This window comes from Diabrotica virgifera, chromosome 7 (assembly GCF_917563875.1).
Source record: "Diabrotica virgifera virgifera chromosome 7, PGI_DIABVI_V3a".
NCBI lineage: Eukaryota > Metazoa > Arthropoda > Insecta > Coleoptera > Chrysomelidae > Diabrotica > Diabrotica virgifera.
In genome coordinates, this window is record NC_065449.1 from 231,293,428 (window position 1) to 231,316,492 (window position 23,065).

At 33.2% G+C, this 23,065-nt stretch overlaps 1 protein-coding gene across 1 annotated transcript in view; it reads left to right on the forward strand.

Moving 5' to 3' along the window:
* LOC114327250 (protein dopey-1 homolog) overlaps nucleotides 1-23,065 on the forward strand; it is a 192,677-nt gene that overhangs the window by 28,707 nt on the left and 140,905 nt on the right. The window lies entirely within an intron of this gene.

The following is a 23,065-nucleotide window of genomic DNA, read 5'->3' on the forward strand; positions in this document are numbered from 1 at the left end:
ACCCCCTGGTAGGCACGGGCCTGTCCAAGGTCTTCTTTATGATACTTTTTACCCCATTAGCGAACTGGATCAATTTTAGGGACACTGATTTGTCTCGCGCTTACTTGCATTATTGTTATAACAGCATTTACATTAAGAAAACCCAGACCAAACAATTGTTTACAAATGTTATGGTAAAAGAAAAAGAAAACACAGATAAAATGTAGAGGGTATTGTCTATATAATAATAATAAATGATTCATTTTATCGTAAAAGCAAAAACTGCATCTAGTGTTTACTAACAAATAATAAGCTTGATTATTTAAAAAATGAATGTCATCATCATCATCAGTGGCGTTACAGCTCTTTATGAGCCAAAGCCTTCTTCAGAACAATCCTCTATTCGCCCCTGTCTCTGGCAACTCTTCTCCATGCTCTAATTCCAATAGATTTTAAATCAGTTTTTATGTTGTCTTGGTACCTAAGTCGCAATAAGAAACGCTAAAAATGGAAAAGCAAACGGACCTGATGAAATCCCTACAGAACTGCTGAAGCTTTTGAATGATCAATCCGTAACCATAATATTGCATATATTCAATACAATATACAGTACTGGTATAATACCACAAGAATGGTTGCTGTCTACGTTTGTCACCATACCGAAGAAAACTAAGGCAGTGCAATGTTCAGATCATCGAACAATCTCCTTGATAAGTCACCTGCTTAAAATATTTCTTAGAGTCATCCACAACCGAATCTATCAAAAACTAGACATCGATATTAACGATACACAGATGGGATTCAGAAAAGGACTAGGTACAAGGGATGCTCTCTTTGCCTTGAACGTTCTAACACAGAGATGCCTAGATGTTAACCAAGAGGTACACGCCTGCTTTATAGACTTTGAAAAGGCCTTTGACAAAGTACGCCACAGTAAACTCAAAGAAATCCTGGAGAGTAAGAACATTGACACCAGAGACCTACAAATAATATTAAATCTGTACTGGAATCAGCGAGCTAATATAACAATAGAAGACCAAACATCGGACGAAATAGAAATACGTAGAGGGGTACGACAGGGTTGTATATTGTCACCGCTCTTGTTTAATATCTACAGCGAACAAATATGCCAAGAAGCTCTCTCATATGCAAACGAAGGGATAATAGTCAATGGAGAAGTTATCAATAACATTTGATATGCTGACGATACTGTGATAATGGCAAGAACAGCGGAAGATCTACAACATCTAGTTGAAAGTATGAATGAGATATGTAATAACTACGGCATAAGGATGAACGTCAAAAAAACCAAATATATTACCTTCAGTAAGAATCCAATAAATGACACTAGTATCACAATAAACGGTACCCAACTTGAAAAAGTAAACGAATACAAATACTTGGGAACCCTTATCAGTGAAACAGGTGACCAAAATCACGAGATAAAAAGACGTATTGAAATTGCCAGGTCTACTTTTATAAAAATAAAAAAATTATTTTGTAATCGTGATATTAGTATTCATCTACGAACTAGAATGTTAAAATGCTATGTATTCAGTACTTTGCTCTACGGTGTTGAGTCATGGACTCTTAAACAGAGGAATATTAAAAATCTTGAAAGCTTTGAGATGTGGTGCTACCGCCGTATACTAAGAATAAGTTGGGTGGATAAAATTACAAATGAAGAAGTAATACGCAGAATAAATAACAAGCCAGAAGTTCTACTGAATATAAAAAAGAGAAAACTTGAATACTTAGGCCACCTGATGAGGGGACAAAAGTACACATTCCTACAAAATATAATGCAAGGAAAAATCCAAGGACGAAGAAATCCAGGCCGTAGAAGAATGTCCTGGATGAGAAATTTGAGAGAGTGGTTTGGCTGTACCACTAACGAATGGTTCAAAACAGCAGTAAATAAAATTAGAATCGCCCTAATGATATCCAATCTCCGATAGGAGAGGCACTCAAAGAAGAAGAAGGTACCTAAGTCTCGGTCTTCCTCTTGCTCGTTGTCCTATCGACCCTCTTCGGTCAAAAACTTTTCTGACTATGGCATCTTCCTCTCGCCTGATTACATGACCTATCCATCTAAGGCGTGCTACCTTAATGAATTGTACAACGTCAGGTTCTCCAAAATTTCTATACAACTCAAAGTTGTAACGCCTGCGCCACAAACCTTGTTCTGTTATGCCACCATATATTCGTCTTAGAATTTTTCTCTCAAAACGTTTGAGCAGTTCTTGGTCATTATGAGTAAGTGACACAAGTTTCTGAGCCATATGTTAGCACTGGTCTTATTAGTGTTTTGTAGACAGTCAATTTAATTTTTCTAGGTATTTTCGAGTCCATCTGTCTTCTTAAGCCATAGTAGCACTATCTTCTTTTAATTTCTTCACTGACATTGATATCTTTAATTAGCAGCTAGCCTAAGTATATGAAGGTGTCGACATCTTGCAGTTCTAGGTCGTCAATTATTATTCTTGTAGGTGTCGGGTTGCTTGACCTAGTGCAACACATATATTTGGTCTTTTGAACATTTATATTTAGCCGAATTCTCTGTGCAGATTCTCTTACGACCGAAATGCTTCAGTCAGAGATTCTTTAGATCTACCTATTAGTACATTCTTTCTAATTTTGTAATTCTGATCAGCAATTTTTCCGGGTCCATGCAATGTTCTTTATGTCTTGCCCCACCTGGTAGGCACGGACCTGTCCAAGTTCTTCTTTATGATACTTTTTACCCCATTAGCGAACTGGATCAATCTTAGGGACACTGATTTGTCTCGTGCTTACTTCCATTATTGTGATAACAGCATTTACATTAAGAAAACCCAGACCAAACAATTGTTTACAAATGTTATGATAAAAGAAAAAGAAAACACAGATAAAATGTAGAGTGTATTGTCTATATAATAATAATAAATGATTCATTTTATCGTAAAAGCAAAAACTGCATCTAGTGTTTACTAACAAATAATAAGCTTGATTATTTAAAATATGAATGTATTTGTGGTTTATTTGGGTTTATATGACTGCGGACACTAAATCCATTCGCCAAAAAATATAGGCCAGGAACCGAAGCTTTTCACCTCGCAATTTTTACAGAATGGAACGATTTGCTTGAAATTTTAAGAATAAGTAGAAGATAGTCCAAGGATCAAAATCTATATGATTCCGAAAGGCGCTTTTACCATGGGAGTAGTTGCCATCCCATCTCGGGGGTGAAAAGGTTTTATTAAATTTTGACCTCAAAAGTTGATAAAAACATTCATTCTAAGCAAAAAATGTTCTATACATTTTTTTGATAAAATTAATAGTTTTCGATTTATTCGTTATCGAAAGTGTTAGTTTTGTATAGAAAAAATCAATGTTTTTCGATATTACAATTCACTCAATTTTTGACGTAGAAAAATTGTTTTAAAACCAAGTTGTTGGGACTTAAATAACCTACAATTTTATATCCAAACATTTTTTCGTATCTCTGATGCTAATCTTTCTATTCTGAAGAAAATGGTATTTTTTACCAAACTACAAAAATTCGTTATTTACTTGTAACTCCAATTTTTTAAAAACTAATCTTAAGCCATTGAAACTTATAGAATCTATTATAGACGAAGCAACGAAGCACTAAAAAGCCCAAAACCTAGGAATTTTGTGCAGTAAGATGAATCGTCATGAAACTTTTTGCCTTCGATTAGAGAGAGTGTCAGGCAACTTTGTGAACTAAATTCATCTAGGGCAAAAATTTTTGTGCATAAGAAAATGCATTTTAAAAGTGCATCTCGAAGAGGTGAAAATGAAAAATTTAGAACTTGGGAAATATTGACGGAAATGAGTTGAATTTTTATACTCGGGGGTTTTGGGGATCGCTGAGCACGAATTTCATATCGGCGATGGTCTCCAAGGTACCTGGTGCCCACGGTGGAACTCGTCGCCTAGAGTTTTATGTTATAATCATTAAAAATCAGTCAATATCCATTAGTCGGGGGGTTTTTGGGGTCGCCGGCCACGAATTTAGTGTTGGCGATGGCATCCAAGATACCTGGTGCCCAGGGTGGAACTCGTCGCCTAGAGTTTTTAGTTATAATTATCCAAAATCAGCCAAAAACTATTACCCTGGGGGTTTTGGGGGTTGCTGAGTACGAATTTCATGTCGGCGATGGTCTCCAAGGTACCTGGTGCCCAGTGTGGAACTCGTCGCCTGGAGTTTTATGTTATAATAATTAAAAATCAGTCAATATCCATTACACGGCGGTTTTTGGGGTCGCTGACCACGAATTTAATGTCGGCGGTGGTCTCCAAGATACCTGGTGCCTAAAGTGGAACTCGTCGCCAGGAGTTTTTAGTTATAATTATTCAAAATTAGTCAAAAACTATTACCCTCGTGGTTTTGAGGGTCCCTGAGTACGAATTTCATGTCGGCGATGGTGCCCAAGGTACCTGGTGCCAAGGGTTTGAACTCGTTGCCTAGCGTTTTATGTTATAACCATTCAAAATCAGTCAATAACCATTACTCGGGGGGTTTTTGGAGTCGCTAAACACAATTTAATGTTGGCGGTGGTCTCCAAGGTACCTGGTTCCCAGGGTACAACTCGTCGCCTGGAGTTTTATGTCATAATTATTCAAAATCAATGAAAAACCGTAAATCTGGGGGTTTTAGGGGCCGCTTAGTACTAATTTCATGTCGGCGATGGTCTCTAAGTTACCTGGTGCCCAGGGTGAAACTCGTCGCCCGGAGTTTTATGTTGTAACCATTCAAAACCAGTCAATTACCATTACTCGGGGGTTTTTGGGGTCTCTGAGTACGAATTTCATGTCGGCGATGGTCTCCAAAGTACCTGATGTCTAGAGTGGAACTCGTCGCCTGCAGTTTTATGTTATATTCATTCAAAATCAGTCAATATCCATTACTTCGGTTTTTTGGGGGCCGCTAAATATATTTTTCATTAATAATTTTTCTTAAAACACCTTTATATTATATCCTAAAAAATTACCTATTTAAAAATAGGTAATTTATAATACAGAATAATAAATAATATTATAATATCAAGCTGTTTAAGATTGGTATTAAAGGAATTTTCATTATCTACAGTCTATAGCTGCACTGTTTTATAATTTTGGTTTTCGAAATTGCGGAAGAGAGAAATTTGTGTAACTTCAAGTAAGTAAATATATTTTTTTATTTAATTTTACTTTTTTATTAATTTAACACGTATTTTTTAGATTATTGTATACCTACCTTGAAGACTATCGCCAACATGAAATTGATGCCCAATGACACCTAAAACCTTCATAGTAATGGTTATTGACTGACTTTGTATGATTATACCATAAAACTCCAGGCGACGAGTTCCACCCTGGGCACCAGGTACCTTGGAGACCATCACCGTCATGAAATTCATGTTCAGCGACCCCCAAAACTCCCCGAGTAATGGTTTTAAATGATTTGTAATAATTATAACATAAAACTCTAGACGACGAGTTCCACTTTGGGCACCAGGTACCTTGGAGACCATCGAACACATGAAATTATTGTTCAGCGACCCCCAAAATCCTCAGAGTAATGGTTATTAACTGATTTTGAATGATTATAACATAAAACTCAAGGCGACGATTTCCACCCTGGGCACCAGGTACACAGGAGACCATCGCCGTCATGAAATTCGTGCTCAGCGACCCCCAAAACCCCCCGCCTAATGGTTTTAAATGATTTGGAATAATTATAACATAATACTCCAGACGACGAGCTCCACCCTGGGCACCAGGTATCTTGGAGACCATCGACCACATGAAACTCTTGTTCAGCGACCCCCAAAACCCTCAGAGTAATGGTTATTGACTGATTTTGAATGATTATAACATAAAACTTCTGGCGACGTGTTCCACCCTGGGCACCAAGTATCTTGGAGACCATCGCCAACACTAAATTCGTGGCCGGCACCCCAAAAACCCCCGAGTAATGGATATTGACTGAGTTTTAATGATTATAACGTAAAACTCTAGGCGACGAGTTCCACCGTGGGCACCAGGTACCTTGGAGACCATCGCCGATATGAAATTCGTCCTCAGCGATCCCCAAAACCCCCGATGATAAAAATTCAACTCATTTCCATCAATATTGCCCACGTTCTAAATTTTTCATTTTCACCTCTTCGAGATGCACTTTTAAAATGCGTTTTCTTATGCACAAAAATTTTTGCCCTAGATGAATTTAATTCACAAAGTTGCCTGACACTCTCTCTAATCGAATGCAAAAAGTTGCATGACGATTCATCTTACTGCACAAAATTCCTAGGTTTAATGCTTCGTTGCTTCGTCTATTAATAATACATAATTGAATAAGAATTAATAAGACCAATGACCAAAAACACCGTCAACTTATATTATTATGCCTACAATTGGATTTCTCCTTTTTTTTTTCAAAAAAATGTATTGATTTTTTAACCTTAACTTTTTATTTTTTATCTTAGAAAGTTTGGTAAAAATGAATTTTGTAGGTTTTTACAAGATCTATAAACCTATTAATATTAAATCTTTTTAAAATCCTCAGTCGCAAAAAGAGGTGACTTTGAAAGGGTTGGTAAAGGTGGTTTTTGCATGTTATTACAAGTTTTAATTGTCAATAGCTCACTCAATATTGCCTTAGAAAAAAATTTTTGCAAACCAGGTTCTTGAGAATTAAATAAGCTACAATTTCATATTGAAACATTTTTTCATATCTCTGATGCTATCTTTGGTATTTTTAGGAAAAGGCCATTTTTTTCCAAACTACAAAAATTCGTTATTCGCTTTTATCTCCATTTTTTTAAAAACTAGTCATTCTAAGCCGGTCAAACTTCTAGAATCTTATAATAATACATATTAGAGTGGTGATTAGGGGATTGCTTGCGATCACTTTTTCGCTGAAAAAAATGGGGACTGACATTCTTTTCGGAGATAGACTTTTTTTATTTCTGGTGATAGACATTTTTAAGTATTTTAAATTAATTGAAGAATCTCAGATGCAGAATCCACCAATTTAATAAGAATTAAAAATGGTAAATAGTATTTTAAAACTGAGATTTTTCGCGTTTCGTGGATTCTGCATCTGAGATTCTTCAATTTGTTAGTAGATGTCGCTGTATCGCGTCTGATGGGAAATTTGAATTATTTTTCAGATTCCCTTTAAAATGATGGTAGAGCTGTTTTTCGGTCCAGAGGTAGGCACACTAACGAAAGCTACTGAGGACGCCTGACATGGTAGAAACAGAGCCTGTCTAGCTGGTGTGCAACCCTCTGAATCTAAAACAAGCAAAACCATCATTTATTATTTTTATTTTCAATTAGTTTGAACAACTTGTCCTCGAAAAATGCATAATTTTTCTGTCTTTTGACTTTGAAACTACAATATTTAGCATTTGAAGAAGAAGAGCCAACATAAATAAAGTATAGCTCGATTACGATTGATCCAAAAGGAAATTAAAAAAAAAAACGGTTTTGTTTATTTTTTCAAATGGTACATTTTTGTTAAGAAAAGTTGTTTTTATAAGACGAAAACTTTTGGAGTTATTAGCAGACAACTTATTAAAAACATTGATTTTTCCTATATAAAACTAACACTTTCGTTATCGAATAAATCGAAAACTATCAATTTTATCAAAAAAATAGAACGTTTTTTGCTTAGAATGAACGTTTTTACCAACTTTTGCGATTAAAGTATAATAAAAAATTTCCACCTCCCAGATGGGGTGGAAACCACCCCCATGGTAAAAACGCCTTTCAGCATGCTATAGATTTTGATCCTTGGAGTATAGTATCCATTACTTATTCTCAAATTTCCAAGAAAATCGATCCATTCTGTAACAATTGCGAGGTTTTGTCCTATTTTAAGCTTCATTACTCGGACTAATATGAATGTAAGAAAACATTGATATTTTATTTGATATTAATGTAATACACTTTTTACGCAATATCAAGGTTCTTCTTCTTCTTTCTGTACAGACATGACTCTGACTTCCATCGTTTTCGTGGTCTTCCCACTGATCGTCTTCCTATTGGGTAACCGTCTCTCACTGTCCTTACTACTCTATTTGTTGTCATTCAGCTTATCTGGTCATCCCATTCTATTCTTCTGTTTCTTACCCAGTTATTAATGTTATCCACCTTGCATCTCCGTCGTATATCTGTACTTCTATCTCTGTCCCTGAGTCTTACCATCGATTTTTCGAAGGGTTTTCATCTCCTCTGTTTTGAGCAAAATTTTTGTCCTCTCTGGATGACTGTCTTTCATTATTGGTCTGATGACTGTTTTGTAAATTCTACCTTTCATTTCTTTTCCGATATTTTTATTTCTCCATATTGTGTCATTCAGGCAACCTGCGGCTCTGTTTGCTATATTCACTTGATCTTCCACTTCTGTTTCGACCCTTCCGTAGCTAGATAGTGTGATGCTGGATATAGGCCAGGGTAATAAGACAAAAATATACCCTGTTCGTGACACTTCAGCAGCCAGGGTACTGAAGCGTTTTTTCGACAAGTACTACCTATAGGAACAAATTGTAACTATTTCCTGCGTAGAATCTGGCGGCCATTTTTATTTATAAACAATTAACTGTCAAAAAATGACATTTTTCCCTTTTTTTTTCAAATCAATGGAAAACAGTGAAACTTATGAGTTTTTTAGTACAAATATCTAAGGAGATTATGGAAAAAGCTTTAAAATGACATATTACAAAGTTTGATATACTCATTTATTGTTAATATAATTGCGAAAAAAGGTCGGAATTGCAAAAAAAAATATTTTCGCAATAACTGTTGTAAAAATTAGTGTACAGGTTTGAAATTGTTGTCAAATGAGGGTTCTTTGGTGCTTAATATGTGATAAAAATTTCAAAGCGATTCATTCCATTGTTTAAATTTTATTCGAATTGTTTATCTCAGAGAGCATTTTTTTTGCAATAGTATAAGTCAGAAAAAAAATGATATTAGAACCATTCCACAGGCGTCAAATGGAAGAGCATGAGCTATATTTTCAACTTGGTTTAAAAAAAGCGAATAAAAAATGCATTTATTAGTAATAAATAATTATGCAAAAGTATCGTAAATCTTTCCTTATAAACTTTTTGGATAACTTTTTCCAAAAAAATTAACTTTTTTACCCTGTTTTAAGTGCACAACTACCAAGTAATTTTATTTTTCTACGACCGTTTAATAACATGCTCATTATTCGCTATTTTTTCATAGATAACAGCACCCATTACTGTACCCGTGAGTAATAATTAATTACTCACGGGCTGAAGTTACTCACGGGTCATTACTCACGGGCTGAAGTTAGATTCAAGTGACGCATGCCACTTTTAATATTAATCGTATATAAACTGCAAATAAAATTACTTAAAGTTGTTTATTTAATACAATAAATATTGTAATTTATATCAATAATTAACTTCAAAAAAATTTTAAAGGAATTTTAACTTTAACAATGTCAGTATATTTTTTACGTTTATATCTTGTTTACTAAAAATTTTGACGTTTATCATTTATTTTAGTGACAGTGACATTAGCTCATTTTGTTTATGTTAATTGGAATTTATAACTAATATTGTGTTTATTTTTCAAGTTATATTATGTTAAATATGTTATAACAGATTATGTATGGTTATATTATTATATTATATATAGTTAAATGTGAATAATATACATTATAACTATTGAAATACGTCTACCGACAACAGCCATTTCCTATTCATTAGATTAATTGATAGTAGGTACAAATTTAAGCTTACCTATAATTTTTCGGAAACGAATAGAACTTATATTGACTATTTCTGGTTGTATTTTTACAATAAATAATAATTTGGTAATAGTAGACAACTAGTTATTCAGCCACGTACTAGGGGTAAATAGCATTTAGGTATTCTTGTAAATTATTATAATTTAAATCTCGAGTAGTTGATAATTAAATTTTTCACTAATTAAAATAAAAAAAAGCTCGTAGAAAAAGTATAGTATTCTACTCGCATGTAATGGCTATTACTCACTCTGATGAATTAGCAAACTTCATCATCGTGAGTAATAGCCATCATTACATGCTCGTTGAATAATATAGTATTATACCATAATTGATAAAAAATTGTAATAAATATGTATAATTTCTTATATAATAAAATAAAAAATTTATAAGGAAAGATTTATGATACTTTTGCATAATTATTTATTGCTAATAAATACATGTTTTATTCTTTTTTTTTAAACTAAGTTGAAAACATAGCTCAAGTTCTTTCATTTGACACCTGTGGAATGGTTCTAACGTCATTTTTTTCTGACTTATGTTATTGCAAAAAAATGCTCTCTGGGATAAATAATTTGAATAAAATTTAAACAATTGAATGAATCGCTTTGAAATTTTTTTCACATATTAAGCACCAAAGAACCCTTATATGACAAAAATTTCAAAGCTGTATACTAATTTTTAAAATAGATATTGCGAAATTAATTTTTTTTGCAATTCCGACCTTTTTTCGCAATTATATTAACAATAAATGAGTATATCAAACTTTGTAATACGTCATTTTAAAGTTTTTTCCATAATCTCAAAGATATTTGTACTAAGAAAACCATAAGTTTCACTGTTTTCCATTGATTTGAAAAAAAAAGGGAAAAATGCCATTTTTGACACTTAATTGTTTATAAATAAAAATGGCCGCCAGATCCTACGCAGGAAATAATTAACAATTTGCTCTTATAAGTATAACCTGTCGAAAAAACGCTTCAGTACCCTGGCTGCTCGAGTGTCACGGGAAAAACCTTATTACCCTGCACTAATATTTAAAGGTTTAATATCAAGGTTGTAGCTTCATTTTTACAATAGTTATTAACATTTTTTGAAAATAAAGAATTCTTTATTTTTTTTTACAGTTTTCTAAGGAACAAATTAGTAATATTTTTCTGTCTACTTTTCCCCGTCAATAAGAAACCCCATTCATTAAAAAAATAAATCTCTCGCATTGCGATAGGTGGTTCGAAAAAGCTCAATATCCTTGGTGTTTAAAATAACTTACCGAAATTGTTAATCTATAGGATTATGGATTTCATCACTGTTTATTATGTTTGATCAATATCTCTATCTAATCTTAATTACACAGTTTGCTATACGGGATTTTGTATTTCGATAAAACTTCCTATATAGAACCTGATATTTATAGTTCTAGTTTACTTGTAATACGGTAATTACATGCACAAAGTATTGTTAAATCCAGTAAATGAAAATGTTAGTGAGAAAACTGTTTTAATGTCACAAATATCTCCCGAAGAATTATTTCAATCTCTCATTTTTTGAATGTTTTTTTACATTTTCGAACGAGTTACATTGATTTTTTCGATATAAAACTAACTCTTTCGATAGCGAATAAATCGAAGACTATTAATTTTATCAAAAAAAGGTATAGAACATTTTTTACTTACAATGAATGTTTTTATCAACTTTTGCGGTCAAAATATAATAAAAAATTTCCACCCCCGAAATAGGGTGGCAATCACCCCCAAGGTAAAAGCGCCTATCGGCATCATATAGATTTTGATCCTTGGACTATCCACTACTTATTCTCAAATTTTCAGGCAAATCGATCCATTCTGTAAAAATTGCGAGGTGAAAAGCTTCGGTTCCTGGGCTACCATCATAATGTTCTATCATGAAAATCAACACTTTTTAAAATAAAGAAAGGTATGTTGTTCTGAAGCTATTTCCTTGTGGCATTTTTATAATTAAGTATTTTCTATGGGAAATAAGCCACAATTTTACTAAAAAATGAATTTATTAACGTTTCGAAGCCCAAATCGGGTTTCGTTGTCAAAATACAAAATATGTACTACTAAATTAAACAAAAATGCTGTTGCTAAGTAAAAAAAAATCTTCTAATAATTTATTTAATCTGCCTCATTTATATATCAGACGTATATTATACATTTTAAAGTAGAAGACTTTAAAATGATATCGCCAATATTTATGAGTTGCGTTCCTGGGACGACTTTACTAAAAGATAGTTCATTCGATTACATGAAATCAATCCCAACTCAAGAATATCCGTCGCAAAAAAATCATAGCATGTGATCTTTCTTTAAAAAGACAACCAAATGCAACGATGACAGTAAAATTCTCGCGTTAGAGATTCCATAGTACATCACGAGGGAAAACCAGGGAAAAAACCTCGTGATACTATCCCGACATCTAATTAATTTAAACATATTAAAGTCAGAATTTGGTATTAGTTTTTTGAAGGTAAATTAAATGTAAGACCAAATACTTACGATGTCGGGATAGTATCACGAGGTTTTTTTCCTGGTTTTCCCTCGTGATTTACTATGGAATCTCTAACGCGAGAATTTTACTGTCATCGTTGCATTTGGTTGTCTTTTTAAAGACAGATCACATGCTATGATTTTTTTGCGACGGATATTCTTGAGTTGGGATTGATTTCATGTAATCGAATGAACTACCTTTTAGTAAAGTCGTCCCAGGAACGCAACTCATAAATATTGGCGATATCATTTTAAAGTCTTCTACTTTAAAATGTATAATAAATATACGTCTGAATTGCCAATATAAATGAGGAGATTAAATAAATTATTAGAAGAATTTTTTTTACTTAGCAACAGCATTTTTGTTTAATTTAGTAGTACATATTTTGTATTTTGACAACGAAACCCGATTTGGGCTTCGAAACGTTAATAAATTCATTTTTTAGTAAAATTGTGGCTTATTTCCCATAGAAAATACTTAATTAAAGAAAGGTATGGAAAGTCAGTTACATTTATTTTTGGAAATTTTGAAAGTATGTACATTAAGATTAGGATGGATTTCGTAACGGCTTAGAAAAATGTTTTATAAATTATATACGTTAATTCGTCCATTCACCACAATATCTTCCGCTGATAATACTACATATCTTCTATTTCATACCGTTGCTTGGTTAACCGTGGTAAACCTTGCTCAAATGTAGTAAGTAGTAAAAAATATTGTCACAATATCTACACGATATACGTACAATATACATACCTATAGTAATTAGATCTTGCATAAATTTTCCATCTAAATTTAGCTATTTAATCATAAGTACTACGTGTTAGAGGTGTCAGCTGCAATTTTGCTTATTAACTTGTTTAATTATTGCACGAGCAATTTGCAATTCAACTATAACTAGTTCATCTACATATTATAGTACGAAATTGGTTATTAAAAAATATACAGAGTGGGCCAAATAAAAGTATCCACCCCGATATTTGGCAGTATTTATTAGATTTTAAGAAAATAAAAAAAACAGGTCAATTTTTGATCTATAAGGGGACACATTTTTACGGTACGAACATCTGTCATTTGTCAACTCCCTCCCTTCCACTTCCCCCACCCCTTATTTTTAAATAGGGAATAGGGGTCGTGTGCTAGCTCATTTGAAAGGGTATCCAATTCTCTATTTAGTGATATTAACATTGACATAAAATTTATACAGTGTTACTTAAATTCAATATTCAATATACCAAGAAGCAGATAGGTGGAAGCTTGAACATTGAAATTAAGCGAAAAGCAGTGTCTATTTATCAAAAAACATTTTTTTTGTGTTTTTTGTCAGCAGTAGAATGTGTTCTGAGTTAAATAAATTACATACATTCTTCTTTTTGTGTCAATTAATTTCATTCAAAATAATTTTTCTTGGATACCCTGTATACATTTTTAAGTCGATGTTGATATTACTGAATAGAGAATTGAATAACCATTCAAATGAGCTAGCACACGATCCCTATTCCCTATTTAAAATAAGGGGTGGGGGAAGTGGAAGGGAGGAAGTTGACAAATGATAGATGTTTGTAACGTAAAAATGTGTCCCCCTTATATCAAAAATTAACCTGTTATTTTATTTTCTTAAAATCTAATAAATACTGCCAAATATCGGGGTGGATACTTTTATTTGGCCCACTCTGTATATAAAAAGTATTAAATACAAAATATTGATTTTTCTATTAGCCCAGTAAATGACCGTTTTGGAGTGTAATTTTCAGGGTCAACTCCGAATTGCATGAAAATTTGGATTTAGGTTCTATGTATTTACCCTCCACTTCAAAGTTGAACTTGTGCCGTTGGTTGCTTTTAATTGGGAGGTGACAGTCACCCCTTCTCGGGGTGAAAAAACATATATTCAAGATAAGACCGGAAATGGATAAATTGACTGATTTTAAGCAACTTTTGTTCTGTAGTTTTTTAAGTAAATCAATACTTTTCGAGTTATTTGCGATTGGAAATGTTTAATTTTCGACAAAAACTATTCTTAGCAAAAATGTAGCTTATATAAAAACGAAGAAAATTGTGTTATATGAAATTTGTAAACCCAGTAAGGGCAAAGTTGTAGGCTCATGAAAAGGACGTTCTTATTCGTCAAATTCCAAATCGAATATTTCAACGTGAAATAATCAAAAATTAAGCAATTTTCGGGAAAAATTTATTAAAACTTTTTAAAGTGTTTAAAAGAGCTTTATATTTATTTTTATTAAAGTTTCTAGCATCGAAACTCGAAACTGTTACGCTCAAAATAAAGGTGGCTCCTTTCTTTTGGTAAAAAAAATCGTGAAAATCTCACCCTATTTCTCGCCCTAAAGAAAATTTATCGTTACCGCTTTACCATTTACCTTATATGTGTGTTATTGTATCATTCCTTATACAGTGCGGTGGAATAAGTGTTGCCCCCCCCCCCCCCGTTAACTTGTTTATTTTAAGAATATAGGCAAAACGCTCGGACAAGTCGATTTTTAAACTAACCATAGTATATTATAGCATCAACGTTTCGAACTTTACGTGTTCCCTCATCAGGCATCAGCCATAACTTTGATTGTTTTAAATGGTAAAGTACATCATGTGATACCTCATTTAATAGCTTTTGAAATACTGATTTCAAAAACGTATAATACTTTAATCCTTTTTGAGATCGTAGGCGCAAAATTTCGGTCGAACTCTTTTTAAACGCATTAATGTTTTTCGAATTCTGAGAAAACTAATAAGTATTTTTTAAAAGTTTAAACGCAGAATGAAAGACTAGATTATTACCGATGACTGACAGTCCCTTAGAATAAACAAAAAGTTTCTTTTGAATGATATATTTGAAATTAAAAATCACACTAAATTTTCTGTTTCACCACTGTGACTTATTAAAATAAACATTACAGGAGTTCTTAGGGATTTTGGACCATCGAGAATACTGTAATATTTTATTCTGCGTTTAAATTTTTCAAAAATATTTAATAGTTTTTTCAGGATTCGAAAAAAATGATTGCATTTAGAAAGAATTCGACCGAAATTTTGCGCCTACGCTCTCAAACAGGATTAAAGTATTATACATTTTTGAAATCAGTATTTTAAGAGCTTTTAAATGAGGTGTCACATGATCTACTTTCCCATTTAAAAAAATCAAAGTTATGGCTGTCACCTGAAGAGGGATCACGTAAAGTTCGAAACGTTGATTCTATAATATACTATGGTTAGTTTAAAAATCGACCTGTCCGATTGTTTTGCTAATATTCTTAAAATAAACAAGTTAACAGGGGGGGGGGGGGGCAACACTTATTCCACCGCACTGTATGTATTTATGTGTATTGAGCTTTTGAAAAAATTTGGTGTACTGGCCGCGCAGTAAAACAGAATTTACTATTAATTAAGCCAATAAAACCCGCAAACACAAAAATTATTTCAAAAATTCCAGAGTTTCTGTTGTAAAAAAATTCCAGATTGTCCCCACCCACCCCTATGTTGTGTTTTTTTTATCTCTGGTCAATTCTTGTTTGGTTGGATGGATGGGTTGAGACAGTTGTAATATGCCATCCAGAATAAATTTGTGTTCCCTGTATTTGTGTATCCTCTGTATTGTGTTTTTAACAAATTCGGGATGAAATTCGATTCTTGACAGTGCAGTAAAAATATAAGAGAGCAGCACACAGCAAAAAATGTACTTTTCCCGAAGTTCTTTGACATGACGAACTTCTTCTTCTGTAGTTTATTGGCCTCCACTTACTTGGGTATTTGGTCAGCTCATCGTCGCGGAATAAGGGAAAATTCCTTATTCACTTACAATTTGGAGTTAGTACATTGTACAATTTGCTTCATCTTCTTCTTTAGTTAACTGGTAATTTTGGTTGGTGTGGGACAAACATAACGCGATATAAAGAATTCACGCTAGGGGCAACTTCCTATCAATACACAATCTTCTTTTTCTTCACTTGAAATTTATTGCGTATTCACTTGTTGCTACTGACTACGTGCGTTGTTTAGATTTTATGTAACAAATTTGTTTCATTAATATTCTCTAAAACTAAAATTTTGTGGGTTTTGTATCTGTTTATGTATTTGTTTAGATAATTTAATGCATTAAATTATCTTTTTATAAGTAAATAAAAATATTTCTTCTGGTGTATGACTCACAAATTCACATCTGTTAAATTATAATTCAATAAAATTATATAAGAATCTTTGTCATCAATTGATAAATACAATAAAAAATAACTGTTAATTTTAACATATTAAATTTTATGATGTTTTGAAGCTGTTTCTGAACTTCGTGGCATTCCAAAATTAAAAAAAAATAACTACATAGAAGTTTCGTAGTATATATACCTTCGTTACGGCCCAAAAATCACTAGAGATAACGAGACACAAGAATACAAAGAATAATACAATGATGAGGATCTCTCAATTCTTCTAAATGCCATGTAATGTCATTACTCATTAGGTATAATTTATGTAAAATATTAAATGAATTTGAAATAATGTCATAGAACACATAGGCACATTCGAGGAACTACAAACTATGGTGGAAGATATGTGAAGAGATATGTGAACTATGTTGAAAGATATGTATGAGTGAGCAACGACTAGTGTTAGAACAGGTGTGGGAGAGACTGATAAATTTCAGCTGAAAGTAGGATTGCACCAAGGCTCGGTGTATAGTCCTTATTTATTCTCATTAGTTTTGGACCAGGTAATAGCGAAACTACAGGGTAGCATTCCATGGTGCCTAATGTAAGCTCTGGAGGAAAAAGGTTTAAAACTTAGTAGGACAAAAACAGAATATTTGGAATGTTCATTTAAAGATGGGGTTATTACAAATAAAATGGTATCTTTGGATGGTGAAATGATTGTGAAAAGCAATAGTTTTAAGTACCTAGGATCGGTATTACAGAGTAATGGAGAAATAGATGGAGATGCATGCACTAGAAATAGGGCTGGATGGATGAAGTGGAAAGAAGCGAGTGGTGTGTTGTGTGACAGAAAAATTCCAATGAAGCTGAAGGGAAAATTCTATAAAACAGCCATAAGACCAGCTATGATGTACGGAACTGAATGTTGGGCAGTGAAAAAGAAAGAGGAACAACGAATGCATGTGGCGGAAATGAGAATGGTTAGATGGATGAGTGGAGTGACAAAGAAGGATAAAATTAGAAATGAGTATATTAGGGGAAGTCTAGGTGTGGCACCAATTGATGCCAAAATGAGAGAGCATAGGTTAAGATGGTTTGGTCAAGTTCAACGTCGAGACGTTAATAACCCAATACGAAGAATAGCTGAAGTGCAGATTCCTGGAAGGAGTAGGAGAGGAAGACCAAAGAAGACCTGGGGGAGACGATAAGGCAGGACATGTTGGTAAAGGGGATTAACATTGATATGACCCAAGATAGAATTGTGTGGAGATATGCAATTAGGGAAGCCGACCCCGCATAGGGATAAGGCAAAGAAAATGATAATGACAAACTATGGTGGAAGAACTCGCAGACAGCTCGACCGAAAAATGAATATGACAAACACAAAAACAATGACAAGCACAGACGACCTCAGACGTATAAATATAAATAGCAATGAAGTAGAACAAGTCCAAGAATACATCTACCTAGACCAAATTCTGAAACCTAATAAAGATAACCAAAGTGCGGAAAGCAGTAGAAGAGCAAGACTGGCGTGGGTAAGATTTGGAAAGCTCAGTTGGATACTTAATATTAATCTAGGATTGGAGTACAACAACACTGGGAAATGGAAGCGCAAGATTGTACAAAATGGAGGGCTATAGTAGATGTGGCGAAGACTCACCCCGAGTTGAATTGAATGTAGTTGTGATAGTGGGTATCCTTGTCATAATCCTTCGTTGGTTTCAAACTTTTTGTATGTATGCTTTTTCCATGCTATTTCATTTGTTGTGTTTTCCACCATCATCTTTACCATCCTGACAATTTTACTTGGTATCCCCAATCTTTCATCAGTTCGTACATTTGTTGTCTGCTTATTATGTTGTAGGCATGCTTACACTCAATGAACAAAGCATATACAGTCGGAAAAATAAAAGAATACCCATGAACGATCACATCAATCACTTATTTTATATTTGCTATCTTTTTTTTATAACTATCGTTTGTTATTTATAGAAAAAGACAGCAAATACAAAATAAGTGATTGATCATTTTGGTGTGATCGTTCATGGGTATTCTTTCATTTTTCCGACTGTATTACTGTTTTATGTTCGTAATAGGTAGTCTGTCTTTCTTTTAGGGCAAATATTTAGTCTGTCATTGATCTGTTGTTTCTAAAACCTGCCTGTTATTCTCCCAATATCTTTTCTAAATATTTTGTAAACTACATATTTCTTGTATTCTTGTAGTGCAATGCCTCTACAGTTTTTGCCAAGCATTCTATTACCTTTTTAATGTATAGGTAGGGTTACCATAATTTTAAGGCCCAATCCGGACAGGGGTATTCCAAGGGGTTGTAGAAAATGTAAAATGTGAATTTGACTGTGTTGCTACCTCTACATTGTACATATATGCGAAATGCATATGGCACAATTAAAAGTACAGCTGTTTCGCTACAATATGCAACTAACATCGAAAATCTCTGCCAGTTTAAAATATATGTATTGATTGATACCTATGTTTTAACATACTTTAGACCTAGAAAATAATATTACATTACAATTATTGTCTGCTCGTGGGCTGTTGACAAGCAGTGCAACCAACTTAACTAGGTGCTGTGCGGAATGAAATTTCCCACCGTTGGGCCAAGTGTTTTCCATTTTTTTTTAGTAAAGAAAAAAATCCGGACATTTCTCATATCCGGACATTTCTCATATCCGGACATTTCTTTCAAGTCCGGACGAAATCCGGACATATGGTAACCCTAGCTATAGTGGATGTGTCGAAAACTCATCCCGAGTTGTAAAGCCAGTCAAGAAGAAGAAGTTGGATACTTCAGAACCTTCAAATTCCTCAATATTTTAGGAGCAAAATGTTCAAACAGTGCATCCTTCCTATCATATGGATGTCAAACGTGGACCCTTACCAAGGAAAATATGAAAACTAACCACAACAGACAAGGCAATGAAAACTGCAATGTTAGGTATACGACTGTCAGATAAAAAGAGGAACGACTGGGTAAGATCAAAAACAACAGTCGAGGACATAACAACAAAAGTTGCCAAGCTCAAATGGAGCTTCGCAGACCAGACTGCTAGAAAAAAGACCAACGTTGGAACGTCACAATACAACATTGGAGACCTTACAAAACCATAAAAACACAAATGATATGGATAGATGATATCAAAAAAATGGCTAAATAGTATCTACATTATTTGACGGTTTTTGCTGTACATTTTAAAGAACCGTTTGGATTGACATAAAATTTGGCAAACGTATAGCCAACATGTCAAAGAAAAAAAATGATATTGTGCCGATATGTGTTTTTGCCCTGGGGGTGACTTTCACCCCTTCTCGGGAGTGAAGAACATACGTTCAAAATAAGTCCGAAATTCGATAAAATGCCTAATTCTAAGCAACTTTTATTCTATACAGTTTTTTCACTTCAATACTTTTCGAGTTATTTGCGAGTGAGTATGTTCATTTTTCAACAATACAAACGCGTTTCTAGACAATTTTTCGCAAATAATTCAAAAAGTAAGTATTTTATCGGAAAAAACATTGTTAGCAAAAGTATAGCTTGTAAAAAAGAGAAAAAAATGGTGTATACATGAAGTCTCTAGACCTAGTAGAAGCAGAGTTATAGCTAAAGAAAAATAGGTTCATATTCGCCAAACTTCAAATAAATATATTTCAACGTGAAATAACCAAAGAATGAAGAACTTTTTGGAAAAAACTCATTACAACTTTTTTAAAGAGTTTAAAAAGCTTTATGTCCATTTTTATAAAAAAATATTCTGGCATCAAATGTGAGCAAGTTACGCTCAAAATACAGTTGGTCCATTTTAATTTGGCATAAAAAAATCGGGAAAATCACCCCCTAATTAACAACTTAAATATAATTAATCGTTACCGCTTCACATGTTGCTTTATTTATATTGTGTTTATAAGATCTGTAAGTTTCATCGATTCAACGTGCTTATTTTTGAAAAAAAAATGGTTTTAAAATAAAATTTTTAATTTTGAAAAAAATGCTCTTTTTCAAAATAACTTAAAAATTTAAAATAATTTAAAAATTATTAGTAATACCAAAAATCTCAAGAGGTAATAAAATGTACGTTTTGCTTTTCTGAATATTTTGGACTTTTTGTTTTCCTGTTAGACAAAAATCGGTTATGCTATGGCTGTTAAAAGTCTGCATACACTCGGGATTAGTGACTCGTTCAAGCCATTTTAACTACAGCCTTTTCAAAAATAAGCACTTTGAACCGTTACGACTTACAGATCGTATAAAGAATAAAGAAGCAAAGTAACTTGTGAAGCGGTAACGATTAATTTTATTTGATATGCTAATTAGGGAGTGCTTTTCGCGATTCTTTTTACCAAAAAATAAAAGGTACCAACAATATTTTGAGCATAACTCACTTACTTTTAGGGTTAGAAGTTTTTTAAAAAACAAAAATAAACCTTTTTTAAACACTTTAAAAAGTTAAAATGAGTGTTCCCCGAAAAGTGTTCCGTTTTTTGGTTATTTCTCGATGAAATATTCGATTTGGAATTTGACGAATAAAAACCTACTTTTCATTAGCTACAACTTTGCTTGTACTAGGTCTACAGACTTAATATATGCACCATTTTTTTCATTTTTTAATAAGCTATATTTTTATTAAGAATGTTTTTTTAGACAAAATACTTACTTTTTGAGTTGTTTGCGAAAAATCGTCTAAAAACTTATTTTGTTTAAAAATTAACAAATTCACTCGCTAATAACTCGAAAAGTATTGACTTGGTGAAAAAACTCTATAGAACAAAAGTTGCTTAGAATTAGTCCAAGAATGGATGATAGAAGGCTAAAAAGAAGAAGTGGGAACTAAAGAATAAGAGCAAAATACGTATGGGCCAGAGCCCAAGGCTGGATAATGGTAAATGAATAATTATTGAAAGATTCTGATGATATATGAATCTGAGACATGACAACAAAAAAATTGAAACAACGAGATAGTTAGCATTTTAAAAGATATAGTGGAAAACTTTATATATTGTACAGACATTAATTTAAAGATAAAATACTCATGCCTTAAGGACATATTAAGTCTAAAATATGCTGATTGAAGCCATTGTAACATGCACGAGCGGAGGTTTAAAAAACAAATAATTCCGGACAGAAATGAAATGAGTACACGGTACATTTACTACATTTGCGATAAAGAGTAGAAAAATATGAAATATTTATGATAGTTTCATGTTGCAGCGTTGTAAAATGTCGTAAATCTAAATAAATAATGGATACTACGAGTCCGATAATAGAAATTATTCAAATTGCTATTGTCTGAAAAAATACAAGGGTGGTTGTCGAGTACACCTACACCTATTGAATATTGTTGGTGTTTTTGATATTTTCCTCTTATATGTTTAATATTATTTACGAGTTTTGCCCAATTTCCTCCTACGAGTCTATTGGAAAACTAAGACGTCATAGTTTTTTGCTGTCATTATCGGAAAACCTAAAAATATAGTTTTTAGATCATTTTGTTAAGAGCGTAGGCGCAAATATTTTACGACTATCCCTACTTTTTCTTTCTTTACACGGCAAATTACGTGTAGTAAAATTCTCACTGGTATTGAGATTAGTTGACAATGACATTGTCATCATTAATTTTTAGAGATGCCTTTTGAATGTTCTTGGATAACCGTTACTTGTTTAATCGCTTAAATGATTGGTTAAGTTAATTAATAAGTTGATTATTTCTTCACTAACTATGTCTTCAGTGATTACAATAAAAGAATATACTATACACCAGGGGTGGGCAAATACTTTTAAGCGCGGGCCAAAATGAAATTTTCCAAATGTCTCCCGGGCCGGAGACCTATTAATGTTTTTGGTGGAGGTTTTTCTCCGTACAAGAAAGTTTTTTGACATAACTACTATAAGTATCATTTTAAAGCATTTAAAGCTGTTAATAAATAATAGTAATAATCAATTGTCTTACTTGTGTGTACATGCGAACAATTTGTTCTCAGTAAAATTACGAAATTTTTAATATGGTCCATTATATTAAGCCATAACAGGGATCCAGATAAAAAATGACATTCAGAAATTCAAGAGTAGCCTTTTTGAAGATGAGGAAATTTCTGAGCAACCAAACATTCAATATGCAAATCTGATATCGGATGGTAAAATGTTAGGTCAAGTCAACCATCATAGTCGAAATTGAAAGGTGTCAACTGATCTAGTATGGTCAGGTAGAAAAAATGGACGACGACAGGATGCCAAAACAAATTTTAAAATAAACGCCAAGGAAAGAGAGAAGAGAGGAAAGCTGAAACAATCCTGGCTGGGTGGCATTCAGAAGATAATGTCGGAAAGGAACGTTCACCCTGGCGAATGCAACTACGGACGAAGCTAGAAACTGGGAACAGGATGGCGGAGAACCCTATAAAAAACCGGGATGATAATAAAAAAATGTATGTCCACTCTGTTCTTCTTTATTGGATTGTTAATGCTGACTTAGTGAGAAATCTGGAAGCTTTTGAGATGTGGCTTTTTAGAAGAATTTTGAAAATGCCATGGACCGATCATATTACGAACAAAATGGTGTTGCACAGAATGGTAAAGGAACAGAGAACTTTGACCATCATTAAAGGGAGAAGGACAGCAAGGAGAAAGGGC